Consider the following 23,025-nt stretch of genomic DNA (forward strand, 5'->3'; position numbering starts at 1 on the left):
AGGGCCAGTGATGTTCCCTGAATTTGCATCTGGTGTGCAAGGATAGGGAAGGCTCCTTGTCCAGCTATATCAAAAGAAGGACAGGAGACACTTGGTTTTAATCAGGCTGCAATTTTATTATTAGATGTCCAGCTAGGCGAGGGTTACCAGGTGTCTCGTTTTTTACCAGAATGCCTGGTCGAAAAGGGACCTGCTAAAGGTCTGGTCGGCAGTACAGCAGAGCTAAGTCAGGCTCCCTGCCTTCCCTTGTGCCGCACAGCTCCTAGAAGCGTCCGGCATGTCCAGCTCCTAAGCGCAGGGGTTGCCATGGGGACTCTGTGTGATGCCCCTGCCCTGAGTGCTGGCTCTGCAGCTCCCATTGGCCAGGAACAATGGCCAATGGGAGCTGCAGGAGTGGTGCCTGCAGGCAGGGACAGCGCACGGAGCCACCTGTCCACCCCTAGGAGCCAGAGGGACATGCTAGCTGCTTCTGGAAGCCACCTGAGGTAAGTGCCCAAACCCTGAGCCCCCTCCCACACCCCTACCCCAACCCTGAACCCCCTCCCGCACCCTGAACCCCTCATATCTGGTCCCACTCCAGAGCCTGCACCCCCTCACACACCCCAACCACTTGCCCCAGCCTGGAGCCCCCTCCCACACTCTGAACCCCCCAGCCCTCTGCCTCCCTGTTCCTCTGCCAATTGGCCCATGGGAGAAAAAAAAATTCCCTGACCCACTAAATGGCTAGACCTGCAACATCTGTCCACCCAAGTTCCCATTCCTAATATTTTTCAAGTGTTCGGAATGCAAAGGAGAGATCTTAATTCATATTCTATATAAATCTGATGTGTATTAAAATCCAAATATTAAGTAGCACCTAATTTTTTTTACCAATATTAGAAGGAAAAACAAATCAAAATACTATTCACAACCATAATACATCCTTTCTGCATTTTCTGTTCTATCATAGTGTATCAGCTGTGAAAATATTTCTTTACAAGATTTGAACTTAATTTTCATCTCAATAAAAGCAGTCATTTTTTTATCATTGTAGAGTCTCTCTTATTCTCAACAAATAATTCTAGGATCAAGTCAGTGAATTTAGCCATTCTCTCAGTACTTCAATGGTCAGAGAACTGATACTTTTTATAATGTTCTTTTCAATAAAGAATTTGATTAATAGTTTTTGGAAAGACTAATCTGTGGATTATTCACATTGTTCTTCAGAGTGAGTATCCAACTAATTACTAATAAGTACCAGTTAGTACTTACAATTGGCTAGAGAGGTAATGCGATTAGTACAATAATGAGTACTATTTTGATTATCCAGTATTCTCAATTTGCTATACATGCTGCGTCATTGGTTAACTAACTTAGTTGGTATTGTTTCTTATTCCTGACAATGATTTAATTTTAAATGAATTTAATGTTGTCATTACACACAATTAATTTTTACATTAAATTACTTTAGGCTACAGGCCTGAAATTCATTTTCCATGAACTTCTGTAAGAACAAAATTTCACTGGCATGAAGAAAAAGCAAATGAACACAAAATGTCCAACCCCATACTATTGCAGTCAGTGGAATTTTTCAATTGGGAAGGGAGGGAGATCATCATCATTCTCTTTTTCGCTGCACCCTGCAGAAAGCCTTTTACAGATAAGGGAATTGACCAAGTGGAGGACTTGGGGGCGGTCGGGGGAGACTGGCAGGGTCTAGACAGTAGTCACTGTCCGGTATCAGGGCTTGGATGCATGTCAGCTTCCCCTATATGCCTACTGGTGCTTACTCAGAAAAGATAATTCAACTCAAGGCTGGATTATCTTTTCTTCAGTCTGCCTACCCCCAATGACGACCTCTAAGGGAGAGGTACCAGGGTCTACTGATAGCACAATCAGCACAGTATAATTGCTGGGGGGGATGAAGAGGGGAAACACAGGTGAGATCACTGCTGATTCAAAATAGAATTGAAAAGCCACAAAAAATTTTGTGGTTATCTTTTCCTGATAAAAGGCTAGGACCTGCACTCCTCAAAGACAATGCTAACGTGCCCATCAGCTACAATTGTGCAACTTCAGGAACTGTTTGCTCACCTGTAATCATTACTCATCTGCTATTGAGTTTAACTAGACAAAAGCAGGAAATGATTTATTTGATCACATAGTTGTTAAACAAGAGCCTTTGATTCCAGTTTAAAACAATCTCAGAATCCATAATTTTATTTTCTTTCTGCCTGCAGAAAATGTTATAGCCTTCCTGCTTATATTCACGATGGCCCTCAGTGTAATTTATTGTATCTAGCTGAGAACAGTTAAACGCATTCCTGATTAATCCCTCTTTGCCATGGTTGTTGTTGCTCACTGTTTTTTCCACTTCTATTTTTTCTTGTATTTTGACACATCATCAGAAGTTCATGCCTGACAGCTCTTTCTTGCAACCATACTGCATTATATATCATTTCCTTTCTTGAAGATGTAATGTAAAATCCCTCTACTCCCAGAAATACTTTTTCAGTTAGGGTTAGAAACATCTGTCATCTACTGCAGGATAATATACAGTACATCAACCTCTTACCTCATTTGTCTCAGAACCACTTATTTTCTCCTTATTTTGTTCCCTTCATTTCGCATCCATCTTTCACTCTCCAACTCGATGATAATAAATATATTTTCCTCTCCAATTGTTTTTCCCTCATCCAATTGTCCTTTCCTTACTTTTGGGCTTTAACTGAAGTTGATATTTGTAGGTATAGTCTATCTAAATCCCTCACAGGTCAGTATTTATGTATCTTTCATTTTCTCCCAAACACTCCCCATTTGTCTTAAACATTTCAATCTAAAATTGAAGGCAGGGAAGATGGTCTTGTGGGACTCCAGGGCCTCGCGCTCAATTCCTAGCTCTGTCACAGAATTGCTGAGTCCTTCTCTCTTCTGCTTCTATATGTCATAGCTCTTTAGTTTATCTTAGGATATTGTCTATATACTTGGCTCTTTAGTATGTAAACACTTCAGGGCAGGGACATCTCTCACTATATGTCTGTACAGAACCTAGCACAGGGGTCCCCAACGTGGTGCCCGTGGGCGCCATGGCACCCACCAGGGCATCTAAGTGCGCCCGCGTACTGGCCGGCAGACTACCATCCGCCGAAATGCGGCCAACAAGCAGCGTCATCCAGAGGTACCTCTGACTTACAGCAAAACAGCAAACCTCCACATTTTTTTTTTTACTTTGATTTATAGCACAGGGTTGTTATGGGAATCATTCTATGCTTTACCTCCTTCACTGAATTATTCATGTAATTAATGTAGGAAGAAGACTTCAATGCTGATGCAAAATTAATTATAGTTTTAGGTTATTACAATTTTGACTTTGTCTTTACTGACTTTTAAGTGATATAATTATTTTATTATTTTCATACATAAGAAACTTATACAATATGTGCTCTTGGTTTTGGGAGTCACATTCCTAAATAACAGGTTTCAGAGTAGCAGCCATGTTAGTCTGTATCCGCAAAAAGAACAGGCGTACTTGTGGCACCTTAGAGACTAACAAATTTATTTCAGCATGAGCTTTTGTGAGCTACAGCTCACTTCTTCGGATGCATAGAATGGAACACACAGACAGGAGATATTTATACATACAGAGAACATGAAAAGGTGGAAGTATGCATACCAACAGGAAGAGTCTAATCAATTGAGATGAGCTATCATCAGCAGGAGAAAAAAAAATAAACCTTTTGAAGTGATAATTAAGATGACCCATAGAAGGTGTGAGGAGAACTTAACATAGGAAAATAGATTCAATTAGTGTAATAACCCATCCATTCCCAGTCTCAGTTTAAGCCTGAGTTAATTGTATCTAATTTGCATATTAATTCGAGTTCAGCAGTCTCTCTTTGGAGTCTGTTTCTGAAGTTTTTTTGTTGCAAAATTGCCACCTTCAAGTCTGTCACTGAGTGGTTAGAGAGGTTGAAGTGTTCTCCCACTGGTTTTTGAATGTTATGATTCCTGATGTCAGATTTGTGTCCATTTATTCTTTTGCGTAGAGACTGTCCGGTTTGGCCAATGTACATGGCAGAGGGGCATTGCTGGCATGTGATGACATATATCACGTTGGTAGATGTGCAGATGAATGAGCCCCTGATGGCGTGGCTGATGTGATTAGGTCCTATGATGGTGTCAATTGAATAGATATGTGGACAGAGCTGGCATCGGGCTTTGTTGCAAGGATAGGTTCCTGGGTTAGTGTTTATGTTGTATGGTGTGTGGTTGCTGGTAAGTATTTGCTTCAGGTTGGGAAGCATCATCAAAGATCTACAACCTATCCTTAAAGATGATCCCTCACTCTCACAGATCTTGGGAGACAGGCCAGTCCTCGCTTATAGACAGTTCTATAGTTCTCTTGACTATATTTGTGTTAGTAATTTGGGGGATAAAACACTCCCTTCTACCCCATGTTATTCAGCCACTGAAATGTTGTGTGTGCATGAGAGAAAAGGAGCTAATTTCAAAGACTGCTATATTTTTAAAAAAACCATTTCCACAATGAAAACAAATTAACAAAAGACAAAAATTGATGCTACCATAAGGGGTAGATTTAGGGTCAATTGGAGCATGACAATGATTGAGTGAGAATGGTGTGCTACATAGCTGGGGACATCATCAAAAATGACAATCACGATCCCTTTGAGCAGAAAATGTATAGTCATTATGACAAAGTAACCTACTGGTCAATGCAAAATGGAAAACCCAAAATCTTTCTTCAAAGAAAGGTCAGAACAGGAGATGACCATCAATTTAAAGGAAAAATCAAAGAAAAAAAAAGAGACATCCTTGGCTTTCCTGTAAACGTCTTACTTTCCTTGCATACCATTGCCTGTATCAGAATGTTTGTTAGACTTGATCAACATTTTACAAATATTAAAAACAAATGACAATGTTCATCCTTTTGACCAGTTTAGATTGTAAGCTGTTTGGATCAGAGACTTTGTCTTCGCACTTCTCAACAATGCATTTAGCATACTTTGGGCCCAAAACATTTAGTAGGAGTTTTCATTTTCTCTTAGCTTAAAAAAAAAATCAAGTAACCGTAGCCAAATGAGAAATGTAAAAAACTTTAACAATTTGACATGGAAATATTTTCTTACTCATAACATGCTCATCATATTAACCTGATCTATAACACAGAGAAACAACAAGCAGAAGTAGGACCTGGTATAACTCGTTTATACAACATTAGTAAAACGATTGCTGGAATACTGTGCCCAGTACTGGTGTCCATATTTCAAAAAGAACATGAAATCTTTGGAAAAGATTCAAAATAGAGCTACAAGAATGATGTGAAGTCTGGAAACCATGCTTTATACCAGGGGTTGTCAACCTTTGGCACATGCCCCATCAGGGTAATCCGCTGGCAGGCTGCGAGACATTTTGTTTACATTGACCGTCCGCAGGCATGGCCCCCCGCAGCTCCCAGTGGCTGCAGTTCTCCGTTCCTGGCCAATGGTAGCTGGGGGAAGCAGTGCAGGCTGCAGGGACATCCCTCCCATTGGCCGGGAACTGTGAACCATGGCTGCTTGGAACTGCGGGGGGCTTGTGGCCTGCCAGCAGATTACCCTGATGGGCCTTGTGCTGAAGGTTGATGACCCTTGCTTTATACAGTGAGATTTAATATTCATCCAAAATAAGCTTAAGAAGGGATTTGATCATAATCTATGAATACCTAAACAAGGAAGAGATTTCTAATAGGAAATGGCTTTTTAATCTAGCTGAAAAAGGCATAATAAGATCCAATGATTGGAAGATGAGGTTAAACAATTTTAGACTAGAAATAGAGTGACCAGACATCTCAATATTATCGGAAGCATCCCGATATTAGGGGCTTTGTTATATGTATGTAACTATAAACTACCACCACCACCACCCCAAAAACAAAGTGTCCTAATTTTTTATATATGCTATCTGGTCACTCAAACTAGAAATAAGGCATACATTTTTACAGGGAGGGTAACTAACCATTAGAGCAACTTACCTAGGACATGGTGGATTCTCCATCACCTGAAGTCTTGATATCAAGACTGGATGTCTTTCTAAAGAAGACACTTTAGTTCAGAGGTTATGCAACTGGTGCAGAAAATACTCAATAAGGTTTAATGGAGTGTGTTATGCAAGGAGTCAGACTATATCATCATAACGGTCCCTACTGGCCTTAAAATCTAATCTTTTATAGAAAAAAATGAATAAGCAAAGGATTCAGTTTAACTATCTGTGAATTGTTTGCCTAGTCAGGGCATGAATTTGCACACACACACAGATAAATGCATATGAAGTATATTTTGTGGATTTCTATGGACATTAGAAACAGCTCTAAGTGCCTTTGGCCCATATTAACAACACAGAAATAAATAGATCTGACATCCTGCACAAAACCTGGAAGGCAGACAAAACAAAAAACACACCACAGATTATCCTCTCTCACTGCTCCACATGAGCTGAGGAAAAGAGCTGGGCCTTGCAGTGTGTCCTGAAGGTCAACAGAGTGGGGTTATTTTGGACCGAGGACATTGAATTTCAAAGACTAACATCCTTCACAAAAAACACGTTGGGTGAAATCATGGCCCTACTAGTATTAATGGTAAAACTTCCACTGACTTCAGCATTTCTCCCTTCTCTGCAACTGAACCCAGAAGGTGCCAGCATCTCTGCTGAGGTGACCAGTGCCAACATATTATTTACAGCCAGTTTTAAACTATATTGGCACAATAAGCCCTGGAACCAATAAACTATTATTTTTTTCAAACCACATATTAACCATGTATTTTTCCCCATTCTCCCTCTCCATTTTTTTGGAAGCAGTCTTTTTATTTTTAAATACAAAATAATGAAGAATTGGCAAACAAAATCACAGTCAGACAAGTTTCAGCTCGGAGAAAATTGTTGTTGATTTATATACTGTAACAAAAGTGCTGACACAATTGTCTGTTTGAAGGAATGAGAGTAAGAGAGGCAAATGCTGTCATAAACTTCCACCCACTATAGTCTGTTACCATCTGCTATTCATTTAAGATAATCCCTTGGGAAGCCTACATATGTTTACGTAAATTTAATGCAGGAACTGCAGTTGCTCCTTCATCTACACTTGTTATTGGCTGAATTAGAGTCTGATCCAAAGTCCACTTCAATCAATGGGAGTCTTTCCATCCACTTCAATGGGTTTGGGATCAGGCCTTAAAGGAGAAGTGAATACTAAGGCTATGGGTACACTGCCAAAAACTGTATTTATGCTCTGCTGAGCAAATGAGATATTTCACAGGAAGGGAGGAAAAATTTGGTAATTCCACTTAAACAGCTTTACTAAAAGTGACAGGCAAAGAGCAAAAAAGTTGGGCTTTTGCCCTTCTCTACTTTTATATGACATAAAGAAAGACTGAAAGTGAAAGGATCACTTTTAGAGGGATAGTTGTTTGCTTTAGTGCTTGTCTACACGCGCACACTTACCGGTTTTTAGTTAAACTTGTTTAGTTAAAATAGTGCAAAATCTTATGTGGACGCTCATTTCATTTTAAGAGTGGCTTATTTCAGTCTAACTTAAGCCTGTTCAAGACTGTTCAGGCAGCAGGGCTATTTCATTGCCATGTAGACTTTTGAACTTGGACTGGAGCCCAGGCTCTTGGACCCTGCAAGCCCACATTTTCTATGTAAAGGGCCTGATTCTTCATTCTCTTATTCCTTTTGTACTTATTCACATCTGTGAAAACTGAGTATAAATGGTACAATCAGAATGATAGTGTTTTACGCAGATTTTTCACTGGTGTAAATGAACACATATTGTACAGGATACAGGTGACTCAGGCCAAATTGTGTCCCCTGTGGATTTTACTGTATATAAACTTCACTTCTGTTTTTCCTAACCCCTATATTTTCCCAAGTATAGCCCCTAAAACTGACTAATATAAACATATTTTCTTCATTCTCCCTCAGATTGTATTGTACTATTTTATACAAAGACTAAACTGTAATGATGAGGGGTTTACAACAGTAAAAAAAATTCCAGGAGTTTATTAGCTCAGGGTATTGGTGCTATTGAATTAATAGGAAGCTCCCTCAAATTCTCTTTAAAGTGAAATGAAATATTTAATTAAACACAGATGAGAAAAGGAGGGAGACATTAAAAAGCAGGGGGTCAAATAACTAAAGTGTATTGTTGTTACCTTGAATTTCAGCACCAAAATGGGATGGAAGGGCTGAGATTCTGCCAATGTAAGCACAAATCTACTGCATGACAGTTATTCTGGGAATATGCACCTCACAGATGGGAGAGGTGAGGTTGGCAGTAGAAGGGACTTGAGTCTACAGGATTTTCTTTTTAAAAATAGTATCCTATGCAGCAGTTTGATGTTCCATTTTCTTTGCTTTGATTTTTTTTTCCTGCTCTTTCAAATAAATTTTATTTTTTCTGATGCAGCTGAAGAGAATTGAAATCTGAGGAGGTGTTTTGCTTATTGGCAAACTGCTGAAAATTCAGGCCCTGATTCAGTAAATGCTTAAGCAGGGGACACAATGATGGATTTTAAGCAGCAACCGTCAACTTTATTTAACTGAACACAAGGGAAAGGTGGTACCTGCCCAGTCACCCAGATTCTCACTCACCAGGCTCACTTTTCTGAATCCCATTACTCTCAAAGAGGGGGACAGAGATTACTAAAAGGGGGAACCTCAGGCCATGAAATCCACAAGGTTAACAGTCTCCACATGGCCTGTACTAGTGTTTAAATTAACAAAAGGAGAGGGCAAGGGACCAATCAGATCCCTACCTCCCACAGTTGACCAATGAGAGGCTAAAGACCCTGGAGAGGAAGAGGCCACCTGTGTGTTCCCCCAGCAAGTGCTTTCCTCCCCATTTCTACTGGGGCTATCCTAATCACTGCTGGTCCGATCTAGTTTTCCACCCATTAAAGCAGGTGAATGGCATGTGTGTAGGTCCAGTCCCATTAATGGTGCTATTCATGTGTTTAAAGTTAGATATGTGCTTGATTATCATGCTGAACTGAGGCCTCATAGAACTGGAGCCAGACAGACCTCAGACATTATATCCAAAGCACAGACATTTGCATATCCAAGCATAGTTATTGAAAAATGTACATTATGTAAATGTCTGCATTATTAGCCAAATTACAGAGATTTGCAAAGTTTGCATTAACTACACAAATCAATCAACCCAGAGAAAGGTTAAAGCAAAACATAATTAAATTATTATCTCTCTATGGGTTCAACATACCCCACAGAATAAAAGAGCTTCCGAGAACAGCTGACAATCTAAGGCCCTGATCTGTCAAAGACCCATTTGCATGTCTTGGTATAATTTGTTGGGTTTTTTTTTTTTTAAGTATTCTCCTATTAACCAGATTGCCCAGCGTTTTGGTCTAGTTAAAACTAGGTCCTCTCTACCCTAAATATTTAACCATGCTGTTTTCTGGTCAAATGACTCTTTTAGTGGTAGTATACAGGATCTAGGTAACACCAATCTCCATATGATCAGAAACACATTGAGCTTCCCATTTAATTCAAGATTCTATTGGCTTCACTTGCACCTTTGCAGGACTGAGATTTATATCAAAACCAGGACAACATAAGGTGATAGAGGAATAGGCTCAAGGGTGGAGGGGTGAAGGAGAAGACAATAAGATTAAGCGATCCCATGGAAGACTAAATATTTTAGTGGCTATACTATGTTTGTTTCTTTTACTTTTTAAGACTAATATTGTTTGGATTTGATTAGAATAACTACAGCAATTAACATATAGCAGGACCCAGGTGGCACTTATAAGCAAAAAAAGGAATAGATTCTTTCACATATAAAGAAGGATCCCAAGGTATGCTTTAAAGATGAAAAATTACATTATGTTCTGTGATGAGATGATCTGAATGTTAAGCTAAATGGGCTTGATTATCTCAGCTCATGTAATGAAAACTTTTCTTTATTACAAAACCATTAAACATAATTCCATTTAATTTGCCTGACTGGTAATCTCTTCTCAGGAGATACTCAGAACAAAGCCATGGAAACTGAATTGCAATTTAGAGATATCTTAGCACTGAATAATCCCTAGATAGAGAGAAATACACAAACACTTACGCACAAGCATAAGGATACCAGACTTTTAACAGAAATTTTGCAAATCAGAAGACATACTGTCCTCTTAAAAATCTGAACTTTAATTCAAGAACTTTAATTACTAGACCAGCACAATTTAAATGATTCAAATATTTCATATGTAGAAAAAACATTAAGAGAAAAAACAGCTCTGATTCAATTACATGAAAGCCTGTTTTCAACTTCTTTCTGCACATCACCAGTGTGACAAAACTGTGTGACAAAACAGCCTTTTTAGCACATGCTTAAAAATTAAATGACCAAATTAAACTGGATTCAATATTGGGTCAATTTGATGCTGTAATCACACAAGGCATTTAATACATCACCTCTCAGCAGCCTCCACTGGTAGTGCTCTATAGAAACATTAAATGCAAGCTAAGCTGCTCATCCTACAAAGAGAACCATATGAGCATACAGATCCACACAATGCCCTTTGCAGAATCAAGGCTGAACGCTGTTCATTACCCAATAGAAAATCCAGACTGAGGAGGATGCCCTTCATCTGAGATGTAATTAACATGTTCCAGTTTTACATGTTAACAAAAGTGCCTGGAATGTAGATAACTGGTTACTTTAGAATCCAGTTATCATGGAAGCTCTGGTTGCAGCTCCACAGTTAAATTTGAGTTGATTTTTTGTATTTAAAGAAGGGATGTGCCTTCTTTGCACTTCATTTTTCATATATAACAATCTGCTGAAAATAATAGCACTTTCTCATGGTGCACACATGGAATTTTCTGAGGATTTACAAGTACATATTTTATCAAATTAATTTTAACTCATAATAATTTTAGAAGCCAGAGTAGCCTTTCAAGTTGATGACACTGTGACAAAGCAGTCAAAGGTATTCCATTTGCCTTTATTTGTCTTTTATTTCAGGAAAGTTAACATACACACATTTCAGTGCAACTTCTCTTTGTCTGATAAACTTTCTGGAAACAGGTAGTTAATAGTTAAATACAAGTGCCATCTGAAAAATAGAATCTTTAAGACTACAACTCTTTAGATCAGGAAATTCAACCAAACCTCACAATTTCATCCATCCATATTTGTACACTTCCAAACACAATGGAAGAAAGACGGCTAATTAGGTAAACAAATTAGAACTTCAACTGGCAAGAAAATGTCTGACAGATTCTTCCAGGTTTCCTTGCTTCCTACATAAACAAGGACTCGCTTTGAAAGATCTATCGATCACTATGAATACATTTCATTGAGAGCACTTGGAGGACTGATGATGATGAATTACGGGCTTGATATTTGCCTTTGAAACTCTTCTTCTTGTGCTAGAATATTTATTTTTACCATATGCTATTATTCTGGGTTCTGGTTAGCTTCTTTCTATGAAGTTACGTACAAGGGGATATGAATGAAAGTTTGTTTATGGCCTACAGCAGTTCAGCAAGCCTTTTGAGAAAGAAGAGTAACAGTCCTTTTGGCACGAGAGCATCACTGTGTTTTGCAATAGATATAATAAATCTACAGAATAGTTTAATAGTACATGCTACAGTATAGCCTGTTTTCAAAACAGACCTGTCCTGTGGGAGTGGGAACTTGTGTTTCCCTTAAAGTTTTCTCATCTATTTCATGACTGTTATTTAAGGGTGATTTCTTTTGAAGAATGTAAAATAAACGTTATTTGCTTTAATTATCTGTGTCATTTATTTTGGAGTCCGCAGCAGTTAGGTTACGTCTACACTTAAAATGTTAGTGGGACACCTGCAGATGCCCTACTTTAGCACTTCAGTGTAGCCACTCACTACTGTGATGGTAGGAGTTCTCCCATCACCATAGTTAATCCACCCCCTAGAGAGGTGGTAAATAAATCACTGTTAACCTAGCACTGTCTACACTGGCGGTTAGGTCTGCTTAACTGTGTTGCTCAGGGGATGTGGATTTTTCATACCCCTCAGTAACATAGTTGGGTTGACATAACTTTTGAGTGTAGAGCTGGCTTTATTTTGTTAAAATCCATGTTAGACTGAATATTTCAGAGACCCAAGTATGTTTAGCAAAGCATAAAATATAAATTGGAAGTTTGTCACTTCATAAAGAAGGACATTAAACCTTCATTTTAGTGGTTTGTGTTTTATTTAAAACTAAAGAACGTTATGTAAATATTATGGCTGGATGTTCCCTTCTTTTATTTTACTGATACATTTTTACTATTCCAGCTGCTTTTGATTTTGTAATTTGGGGTGTTTTTTTCCATCCCTCTTATTGTGTTTGAGAGTGATAGGCTTCCCTGAAAGCTAATATTTTAGCACTCCAACTAATAATATTACAGAGATAAACCATGAAACAGCATCAAGTTAGCATTTGAAAATAACTTCTCTTAGGTTCGCACAAAGGGAAGCAAATACGAGAAGGAACATTGCATCATGACTGTATGCGAGGTGGTCAGGTGCTTCCTAAATTATGAATTTTGTGGGTCACTGGACTAGAAATCAGGAGCCATGGCTTCTATTCTCAGCTCTGAGACCTTGAGCAAGTCACTCATGTTTTGTGCCTCAATTTCCCCCGTAAAATGGAGATATGACTCTTAACTACCTTTGTAAAGCACTCTGTTCTACTGATGAAAAGCTCTATATGGAGCTGATACAATGTCCATTGAATGGGAGTCCTTCCACTGATTTCACTGGACATTGGATCAGGTCCAGTAAGAAGAAATTATTATTTTATCATAATATGAGAATTTTAGCATTATAAATGAGTTCTTCTCTTTTCCTTTCTCCAGAAAAAAACAGTCTGGCCTACTCAAACTGAAGAGTTTGGTTTGCGGTACCTGCATCTTAAAGGAAGAACTTTCCTTTAAAATAGGGATAACTTCCTATGAATTCATGGTTTAGCTGAATAGATATAACAATATAACTTACACATCTAAAATACTTCAAAGCACCATTACTAACAGCAATACTCTATGTTTGACTCACATCATTGGCCTAATCCTATTTATAAGCAAAAATTCCTATCTATAGACCAATACATATGAACTATATCTAAATGTTAACAGCAAAAAATATCACTACAAAACAACAAGGAGCTTTTTCCTCTGTCAGAGCCATAACCCAAGGCTTCAAGCCTTTGTCAAATTGCTTAAGTGGGATTTAAACTTCCCTAGTCACTAATTTTACTCACAATAATTAAAAGCTAGCTCTATAACAAGTTACTTGCCTGAAGAAAAATACTTTGCTAAACTTCCTCAAATAAAATTCCTTTTGTTTTAACATCTTCCATCTACAGAAATCCCACTTAAACTACTATTTCCAATAACAATCCTATTTCCTGTCTTTGCCTCAAGCAAAACTCTAGATTATTAGTCTCTGGGGAAAAAAATCTCAGTCAGAAGGAAAACACACCCTTATTTTGAACTTCAATGGGAATTGCAGGTGCTCAGTACCTATGGAAACAAGGTCTTCATTTAGAAGCCTAAATATTGATTTCTGTGCCTAACATTAAGCATCTATGGTTGAAAATTTTGGTTTCTCTGTCTTACAGAGAGAAAATAACCCTTATACATAGTGAAAGGACTATAGTAACTGATATCTAATTGACTGCATTGTATAGCACAACCTGACCAGGATTAATGAGTCCCAGCACATTCCATATTGTAACTATCAGAGGGGTAGCCGTGTTAGTCTGGATCTGTAAGACCAGCAAAGAATCCTGTGGCACCTTATAGACTAACAGACGTTTTGCAGCATGAGCTTTCATGGGTGAATACCCACTTCGTCGGATGCAAGTAGTGGAAATTTCCAGGGGCAGGTATATATATGCAAGCAAGAAGCAAGCTAGAGATAATGAGGTTAGTTCAATCAGGGAGGATGAGACCCTGTTCTAGCAGTTGAGGTGTGAAAACCAAGGGAGGAGAAACAGGTTCTGTAGTTGGCAAGCCATTCACAGTCTTTGTTTAATCCTGAGCTGATGGTGTCAAATTTGCAGATGAACTGAAGCTCAGCAGTTTCTCTTTGAAGTCTGGTCCTGAAGTTTTTTTGCTGCAGGATGGCCACCTTAAGATCTGCTATTGTGTGGCCAGGGAGGTTGAAGTGTTCTCCTACAGGTTTTTGTATATTGCCATTCCTAATATCTGATTTGTGTCCATTTATCCTTTTCCGTAGAGACTGTCCAGTTTGGCCGATGTACATAGCAGAGGGGCATTGCTGGCATATGATGGCGTATATTACATTGGTGGATGTGCAGGTGAATGAACCAGTGATGGTGTGGCTGATCTGGTTAGGTCCTGTGATGGTGTCGCTGGTGTAGATATGTGGGCAGAGTTGGCATCGAGGTTTGTTGCATGGATTGGTTCCTGAGCCAGAGTTACTGTGGTGCGGTGTGCAGTTACTGGTGAGAATATGCTTCAGGTTGGCAGGTTGTCTGTGGGCGAGGACTGGCCTGCCACCCAAGGCCTGTGAAAGTGTGTGATCATTGTCCAGGATGGGTTGTAGATCCCTGATGATGCGTTGGAGGGGTTTTAGCTGGGGACTGTATGTGATGGCCAGTGGAGTCCTGTTGGTACCGCTATGGGCACCCGCATGGCCCCACAATATGCCAATATTTTTATGGCCGACCTGGAACAACACTTCCTCAGCTCCCATCTACTCATGCCCCTTCTCTACCTACGCTACATTAATGACATCTTCATCATCTGGACCCATGGGAAGGAGACTCTGGAAAAATTCCACCACGATCTCAACAGCTTCCACCCCACCATCAACTTCAGCCTGGACCAATCTACACGGGAGGTCCTCTCCCTAGACACCATGGTGCAAATAAGTGATGGTCACATTAACACCACCCTATATCGAAAACCTACCGACCACTATGCCTACCTTCATGCCTCCAGCTTCCATCCTGAGCACACCACAAGATCCATTGTCTACAGCCAAGCACTGAGGTACAACCGCATCTGCTCTAACCCCTCAGACAGAGACCAACACCTACAAAATCTCCACCAAGCATTCTCAAAACTACAGTACCCGCATGAGGAAATAAGGAAACAGATCAACAGAGCCAGACGTGTACCCAGAAGCCTCCTACTGCAAGACAAACCCAAGAAAGAAACCAACAGGACTCCACTGGCCATCACATACAGTCCCCAATTGTAACTGTTATTGATATAGTAACCCAAACTTTGCTTTCAGTTACACAACAAATCTCAACTCCCAATCTTCTAATTCACTATGCCCCCAGCCAAATAATTTACACTCTCTCGCAGCCTGAGTTTTTTTCTATCAGTGAAACAGGGTCAATGGCATTTGCCTTACTCATAAGGGGGTTGTGAGGAATATATCCATTTTTGTAAAGTGTTGCAGGAATGTATGTGCAAAACTATCAGTCAGTAGCAGAAACTGAAAAAGACATCCTGGTATCCAACTACATCATGTGACCTTTAGGAAAGTGTACACACGCACACAAAATCTACTAGAAAATGTAAAAGTGTTGCCATATAGTGTGAAAAATTCTGAATTTGAAAACTGATGTTTTTCTGAAAACATTTTCATGGTTGATGTTTTGTATCTGCTCTCCTATGATGTCTGACCCTGCAAATCTGAAGTCAGTGAGACTACTCATGAGAGTAAGGACTACACATGTGACTAAATATTTCCAGGATTAAACTTTTAACTAATTCTTATGAGAGGACAACTAGTATTCGTGCCATGTCCTGTGTTAAGTAGGCTGAAGTATGTGCTTCATTTAGGTTAGCTAACCCACACTATCTAAATCAAGTTAATACATTAGTGAAGACACATCAATTGGGCTTTTAACTTGGGTTACCAACAGGCTCCTCTACAGGTTTGAACTCAAGCTGCTAACACAAGTTAGAAAGAGTTGCCATGTTTTCATTGCTGTTTTAACCTGGGTTAGCTAACTTGAGTTAAGAACACTTCCTTTTCCATTGTAAACATACCTAGAAGCATTGATTTGAATCAATCCCAGTGACTAAAAGTCATTACTGCCTGACCACTTAGCATAAATTAAGTTGTTAGCCTTCATCATGTTTTTAGTGGCTATATGTCTAAATAGATAAAAAGAATAATATTTGTATTTTGGAAGGATTTACTTATATGGAGGCAGAACAATGCTTTTAAAGCTACGGTCACTTCAGTGTTGGGTGGGATGGGAAAGTCTGAATTGCTGATTCCTATTTTGTACTTGTTTTGCAGTTAAGATGATACATTCCTTTCAAGAGATACAAATTTACTTTAAGTTAAAAAAAAAAAAAAAAAGCTTGAAGTAAAACATGTATTTGTAGGAATGCTACCATTTGAATGTGAACTCAAATACATGCTTTCACCTAGATAATTTAATTTCTTTTTAAAATGCAAAGCTGTGTAGCTGGCTGTCTTTTTCCGTAGAAGTTAGAGATACAAAAGACCTCTTAGGACATCTTGCCTATTCCCTTGAGCACATAGGGTTATTTCCTATAGTATACTCTTGATTGCTTTGCCTAGTCTCATTTTATATAAATAAGTTGAAGGGAGACCTCCTTTCAAAGGCTATTCCATGGGCTTATAAACCTTACTATTGAGAAATGTTTCCTGATATTCAACCTAGTTTTTCCATTCGCTTATTGTCCTCCCATTAAATTTTTGCTACCTCATTCTTATTTCACTCTAAACCAGTAGCACTTAGTGAAGAAGATTCTACCTATGCTGATGAGAGAGCTTCTCCCTCCCATTTGTGTAGGTACTCCACTTCCCCAAGAGGCGGTAACTATGTCGACAGGAGAAGCCCTCCTGTCGACATAGGGCTAGCTACACCGGTTAGTATAATTACTCCGAGCGACATAGTTATACCACCATAAAATTGTTGTGTAGACCAAACTTAAATAAACATAACAGACAAAGGGCTTGTCTACACACAAGTCTTCCCCTTGTTGCTATGACATGGCAAGGTGGCAGGGAGCAGGCAATTCAATGGGTATGGGGGGAAGGGTACGGGATTTCCAGTTTAGGACTAGTCTACATTTAAAAAAAAATGTAAACTGATTTACTTAAACTAGTGCAAATGGCTGTGTGGATATTCTTATTTCAGTTTGAGTGGCCTATTTGGTCTATTAGAAAACAGTTCCTAATTAACTTAAGCTAAACCAAATACATCTGGTTTAAAATGAAATAAGATTGTCCACACAGCCCTTTGCCCTAGTTTAACTAAACTGGTTTAAAAAAAATATCACTCTTTTACTTAAATTAATGCAACTTTCTCTTGCAGACAAGCCCTTTCGTCACCTCCCCATCCTCTTTGCACTGCTGCAACAGTGCAAAAGAGATGGAACTACATACGGACCATAGAAACCAGTCAGTGTCGGAATTTATACATATTCAACGTCTTGTTATATCTCAGTAACTGTACAGAGATTCTGCAAATCCTTGTGCAATAATTGGCTAGTGATGAAAGTGACTATACAGAGGTGGTGTTCTGCCTATATTTGGGTTGAATTAGCTGGGTGTTTGGTGCTTGTTTGTGAACTGAATGATTTTAGATCTATGGTGTGGTAGGTTTTGTGGTGCTGTACAGACTTTGGGCCTGATTCCCCACTCTGTTTATTGCAGTTTAGTGCCAGTATTATTTCAATAGGCTAACACCTCTGTCCAACTGGAGTAACAGTGGCAACCAGGTCTTCTCTTTAAAACACTATGTGGGGCACTCTAAGATGAACAGCTGAGCAAGTTGTGGATGATTACAAGTGAAGGGATGGAACAGTGCAAGATAAAAAAAAAGCTACATGTCTACCACTCTTTGAAACATTTGATTCATCCCACTCTAGAGACATTTACGGAGAAAAATTGGGGAACAACTTTAATCTCCATTTAAATATACTGGAGTAGCAATGATTATTTGGAGGCTAAAGCAGGAACATGAGAAATTGCTTGCTAAAAATGGAAGCATTTGATAAAGCATCGTGCATCCAGGTCCTATTGACTTTAGTGAGCAACAAACACACAAATGGATGAGCTGCTGAGGGAGTTCAAAGAGAGGACAAGATAATACAGAACAAAGACCTTGACAAATCCCAACAAGTGGGCATCAGAAGCATTAAAACAACATTTTTTTTAAAAAAGGTCTGACTGAATAGCATGCCTGGGACAGGCAACTGCCTGCAGAACAAGGAAGCCAGTAGCATTTGCAAACAAAGACATTTTCCTCGTGTGTTGATTAAGAGCATGAAGACTAATGTGCATCTAAATGGGAATTCAGAAGAGATATTAATATTTTATACACCAAATTAAGTGTGGCTCTGCTCTCATTGAAGGGTTCAGTAATGAAAGATTGAGCCATAAGGGCAAAATAAACTTGGCCTTAAATTTAAGACCTAAATCTACATTTTGGAACTTAAAATAGCAACTTGATTTTTTTCTAGAGAGGCTAAGCAAAGGAAGCTGTAGTTGCTTAACTGTTTTGAAAATCAGGCCGCCATTTTAGGTGCCTAAAGATGGCTTCAGGTATCACCTTTTAGGCACCCACATATGAAGGTGTTTGGAGTAAGTGTACGGGTTCACAGTAGGCACCTCAAAGATGACATTTAAATATCAAATGATTTTTTCAAGCTTCCTAATGATTTTTTAAAATGCAATAACATATTGTATAGCACTGGGCATGTGAGTCTAGTTACTATAGGTACTTGATTTTTTTTATTATTATTTATTTGCATACCCAATTTGTACTGAAGATGCATCATGCTGCATATTTAAGGTATTTTCTTTCACTATTTAATCTAGAATGGCTCCCAGAAGAAGTATGATATGGAAGATTGAGAGTACAGAATTCCTATATTGCTATGAAAACTAGTAGGGCTACATATAAATGAAGTGCAAAGCTGGGCCTGTGTTTTGTAGGAGAAGTGGCAGGGCCTCAAACCGCAGCTGAATATGACAAGGTAAGCCACATAAGGTGACCTAAGTAAATCAGAAAGGGAGGCAGGAGAAACACAGGCAGTTAAAACCATCCATGAAATCTATGTAGAGAATGAAAAAGGAAGACAGAAGAATGTAGCAATGGCAATAAGAAAGGGCAGCACGGAAATATCTGTGGAACCACAGAACCTAGATATTAGCCAGGGATACTCAGCTTTTGATAATTAGAGGATAATCAAAGTGAGAAGACACCAAGCACAGCATAGTCTTAAGCAACCAAGGTCAGTAAGCTCCAGAGAGGGAGAAGAGGCAAATATTGAGTGATGTCATAGTGAAGAACGTGATGGGGGCTATTGATGACCCAGAATGAGAAAAGCATGGCATGGACATTTCTGAGTGTAGGGTAAAAGAAGTGAAGAGAAGGACAATGTTTTATTCAGTATTGATTTTTAAAAGATAACGACACATTTTAATTGTACCCTTTGACCCCACTATTTGCATCTTGCTTGCCTTCTTTGATTGTCAGATCTTTAAGGCCAGGAACATGTTTTCAACTGTGTTTGTAGGGTGCCTAGCACAAATGTGCCCCAATCACAACTAGGGTTTCTACCATAATAGAAATAACAGTAAAGATAATTGGAGCGAAAATATTGTTGGCGGGGGGGGGAGGTGCCACCTCCCACAAATATCAGCAAATTCACAGAGTAGAGTACAACAGTGGGGATGTGGGATATGGGAAGAGAATTAAAATCAAGGTCAATGAGACACAAAGACACAAATGTATAAAGAGCAAGTGATGCCAGATAAACATGCTCACTTTTATTTTTGATTGAAATATAAAATTACCCTACTGTCCTGCTGGGAAAAAAACAGTAAAGAAGAGCAGAGGGCTTGGGAAACTGAGATGAATCTCAGGGGGAGCTAAGCAGTTTTCATAAGCAGTCCTGTCAATGTCTGCTCCATGACCCTCACCTTAGTGAAGAAGGGTATGTAGGGCTTAGAGGATAAAAGGGAATTTGTTCAGTGTGATATAACAGGAGATCAGAAATGCATTTGATATGGTGCCTCAGCAAATCTGACTTCAGTACTAAGTCAGATTCACCTGGATGCAACCAATCCCACATCGACCGAAAACTACCTGATGGGTAATATGGAGTATATGTGAGGTGCTGCAGGGGTCAATGTTAAGCCTGATTTTATTAAAGATCTGAATGGAAAAGGGAATAAATAGCACATTAAATGAACTCTCATATGATATTAAATTAGGAGGGGTTATAAACATCAGTAAGGAAAAGAAAGAGAGGAAGAGATGGAAATGTGGTTAGAAAATAACATGAGGTTCAAGATGAAAAGATGTCCAGGCTAATATCTGAGGGGGAAATAATCCCAAATACAAATGTTTACTAGGAGAGTGATATGTTGCAAAAGCAGCTATTCAAAAAAATAACCTGGGGAAGTAATGGAGAGAAAATTACTGAATCTGATATGAGTTTGTAATGATATGGCAGCAAAATTTCAAATGCAGAGCTAAGTATATAGAAGTATCAGGTCATGGACCAGTGAGGTGATAATCTCTTTCTGTGAAACAGTGGTGAGACTGCATGTAGTGTACAGAATACAGATCTAGGCATCTAACTAACAGAAAGTTTGACAATTTGAAAAATTCTGAAATTAGCAATAAAAATAATGCATTAGAGGGTCTGATTTATAAAATGAGATGAAACTAATAATGTGTAGCATCACTGTATATTTTTATATAGTGTAAATAATTTCAGATTGTTTAACAAACTAATCCACTCCATTGGCTTGTGAATTAGGTAGATATTTATAGCTTAGATAATCAACACTGAAGGCACTAGAGTGCGACTCAGAAGATCTAGGTTCAATTCCCAGCTCTGCTAAAGACTTCCTTTGTGACCTTGGGCAAATCACTTAGGGCTTGTGTACATGGGGAAATTTACCAGCATAAATATGCCACAGAGATAAAAAGAGTGTTGTTTTCTAGTGTACTTACTTTCAGGGCTGGCTCCAGCATTTTTGCCGCCCCAAGCGGTGAGGAAAAAAAACAAAAAAACCACAATTGGCGGCACTTCAGCAGCAGCTCTACCGCACCACTTCATTCTTCGGTGCAATTCAGCGGCAGGTCCTTCCCTCCAAGAGGGACTGAGGGACCTGCCGCCAAATTCCTGCCGAAGAACTGGATGTGCCGCCCCTTTCCGTTGGCCGCCCCAAGCACCTGCTTGCTGCGCTGGTGCCTGGAGCCAGCCCTGCTTACTTTGGAAGTGGTATAAGCTAAACTGGAAAGGGACACACTTTTTTTAGAGTAAGAACGTCCACACAGGGAGTTATACCAGTATAGTTTTTCCGGTAAATTTCCCTGTTTAAACAAGCCTATACTACCTCTGTGCCTGAGTTCCTCATCTGTAAAATGGGGCTAATGCTATTTTTTTTCTTTTCACCTTTGTGCCTGGCTACAGAATGTACCAGAATAATTAAAGGTGTGATTTTATACCAATTTAATTAAACCAGTGCAACTCTGTGTACAGACATTCTTCTATCAGTTGTAGTTTGATTGGGGTATTGATTAATTTCTTAGCTCACAGTGGTTTATGAGGATTGAGTCTCCTGAATGGCTGCAGCATCAGGATGATACAAGTGTTATTAGAATCAGAGACCCGAGGAACACATGAGAAACAGCTTCAATTTATCACAAGTCCCTTTATTAACAAATTCACTAAACAGATAAACAATCCCACAAACACTGACAAACACACTGGGGTTCATACATATTTATGAAGATTTCAACCCCTTTCCATTATTTGAACTTCCACATACCACTACTTTTAGGGTGCCCCATTTTTCATAGGCTAACTTGTTAATTCCCCTTATATTCAATAACATGTATATTACCCAATCACCATAACACTGTGGGTTAGCACATTGCTGATACACTAGGTCTCGAAAGCAATCTCACCGGCTTCAATTGGTACACTGCAATATATATTTCCTATATATCAGCAGTTTAATGGAGGTAAATATCAAATGACTCAGTTGAGCCATATTGACAGCCCTGTGTTGGGGTGGTGCAGTCACATCATCCCAGCAAGAGCTCCAGGAAGCAATGTAATCCAGAGCTCTGTATCACAGCTAAAGAAGTACACTCATTGCTAACCCTCTTAAGGGTTGTAGCAGGTGCTCTGCTTTGTAGTTGTTTAGCATCATTTTCTAGTGCTGGTGATTGAGGATACAGTCTCAGCCTCCACTCTATCCCTTTTCAAGTGACTATTAGCCTAGGCACACTTAGACCTTGATTTTGCATTGGGATCCGCTAGCATTTTGCATCAAGATCCCAACACAATAGGATTCTACACATACCCATCTTAGTGCAGATCCAAACGCAAAATGGAGGCTGCACTTTTTATGTGTAGGTAAATCTAAGTAGTGTGAATACCTTCTTGCTTCCCCTTCCCCCTGCACATTTGGACTTCAGAAACTAGAAAAACCTAGCCCCAAAACTGCAGCTGTAATCATTAGATTGCAAAGACTCTTGCTTCTCTATTTTTAAAAGAGAAAAGGGTGTTTTTTTTAAAACAACTTAGCTTTTAAACACCTGCCCTCCCCAAAAATCAGGTTTTATTTTAATTGCTTCATTAAAATATTTCAAAGTCCATCTGAGACCCTCATCTATTCACCCTTAAAACTCCTTTCATCAAAAACAGCTTCATTTCCCTCCTGATACCCTGCCATAGAGTGAATTATGTAAATGGGATGAAAAAATAATTGGTTGCAAAGCTGCAAACTAGTGGGAATTTGTGGAGAATACAGTCTGGGAATAATTGAAGGACATGAAATAATAGTGACTGCAGGGATAAATAGACACTAGTTAAAAAAGACAAGGCCCAATTTCTATTAGTGAGTCAATCTTCAGCACACACTTTCCATTTTATCAACCTTAAGGTTCATGTGAAAAAAAAAGTTCATGACATTTTACTTAGGACTGTAGAGATAAATCATTTTATGTTTAATTAAAAA

General features: G+C 39.1%; 1 long non-coding RNA gene across 1 annotated transcript in view; it reads left to right on the top strand.

Moving 5' to 3' along the window:
• Positions 1-372: 372 nt before the first annotated feature.
• The window catches only part of LOC120408676, a 32,631-nt gene continuing 9,978 nt past the window's right edge, over positions 373-23,025 (top strand). Inside the window, exons 1-2 of the long non-coding RNA XR_005600869.1 lie at positions 373-485; positions 18,859-19,016. This is a non-coding gene — a long non-coding RNA (uncharacterized LOC120408676). The remainder of the gene's footprint in view (positions 486-18,858; positions 19,017-23,025) is intronic.

Source organism: Mauremys reevesii, linkage group 6, assembly GCF_016161935.1.
Source record: "Mauremys reevesii isolate NIE-2019 linkage group 6, ASM1616193v1, whole genome shotgun sequence".
NCBI lineage: Eukaryota > Metazoa > Chordata > Testudines > Geoemydidae > Mauremys > Mauremys reevesii.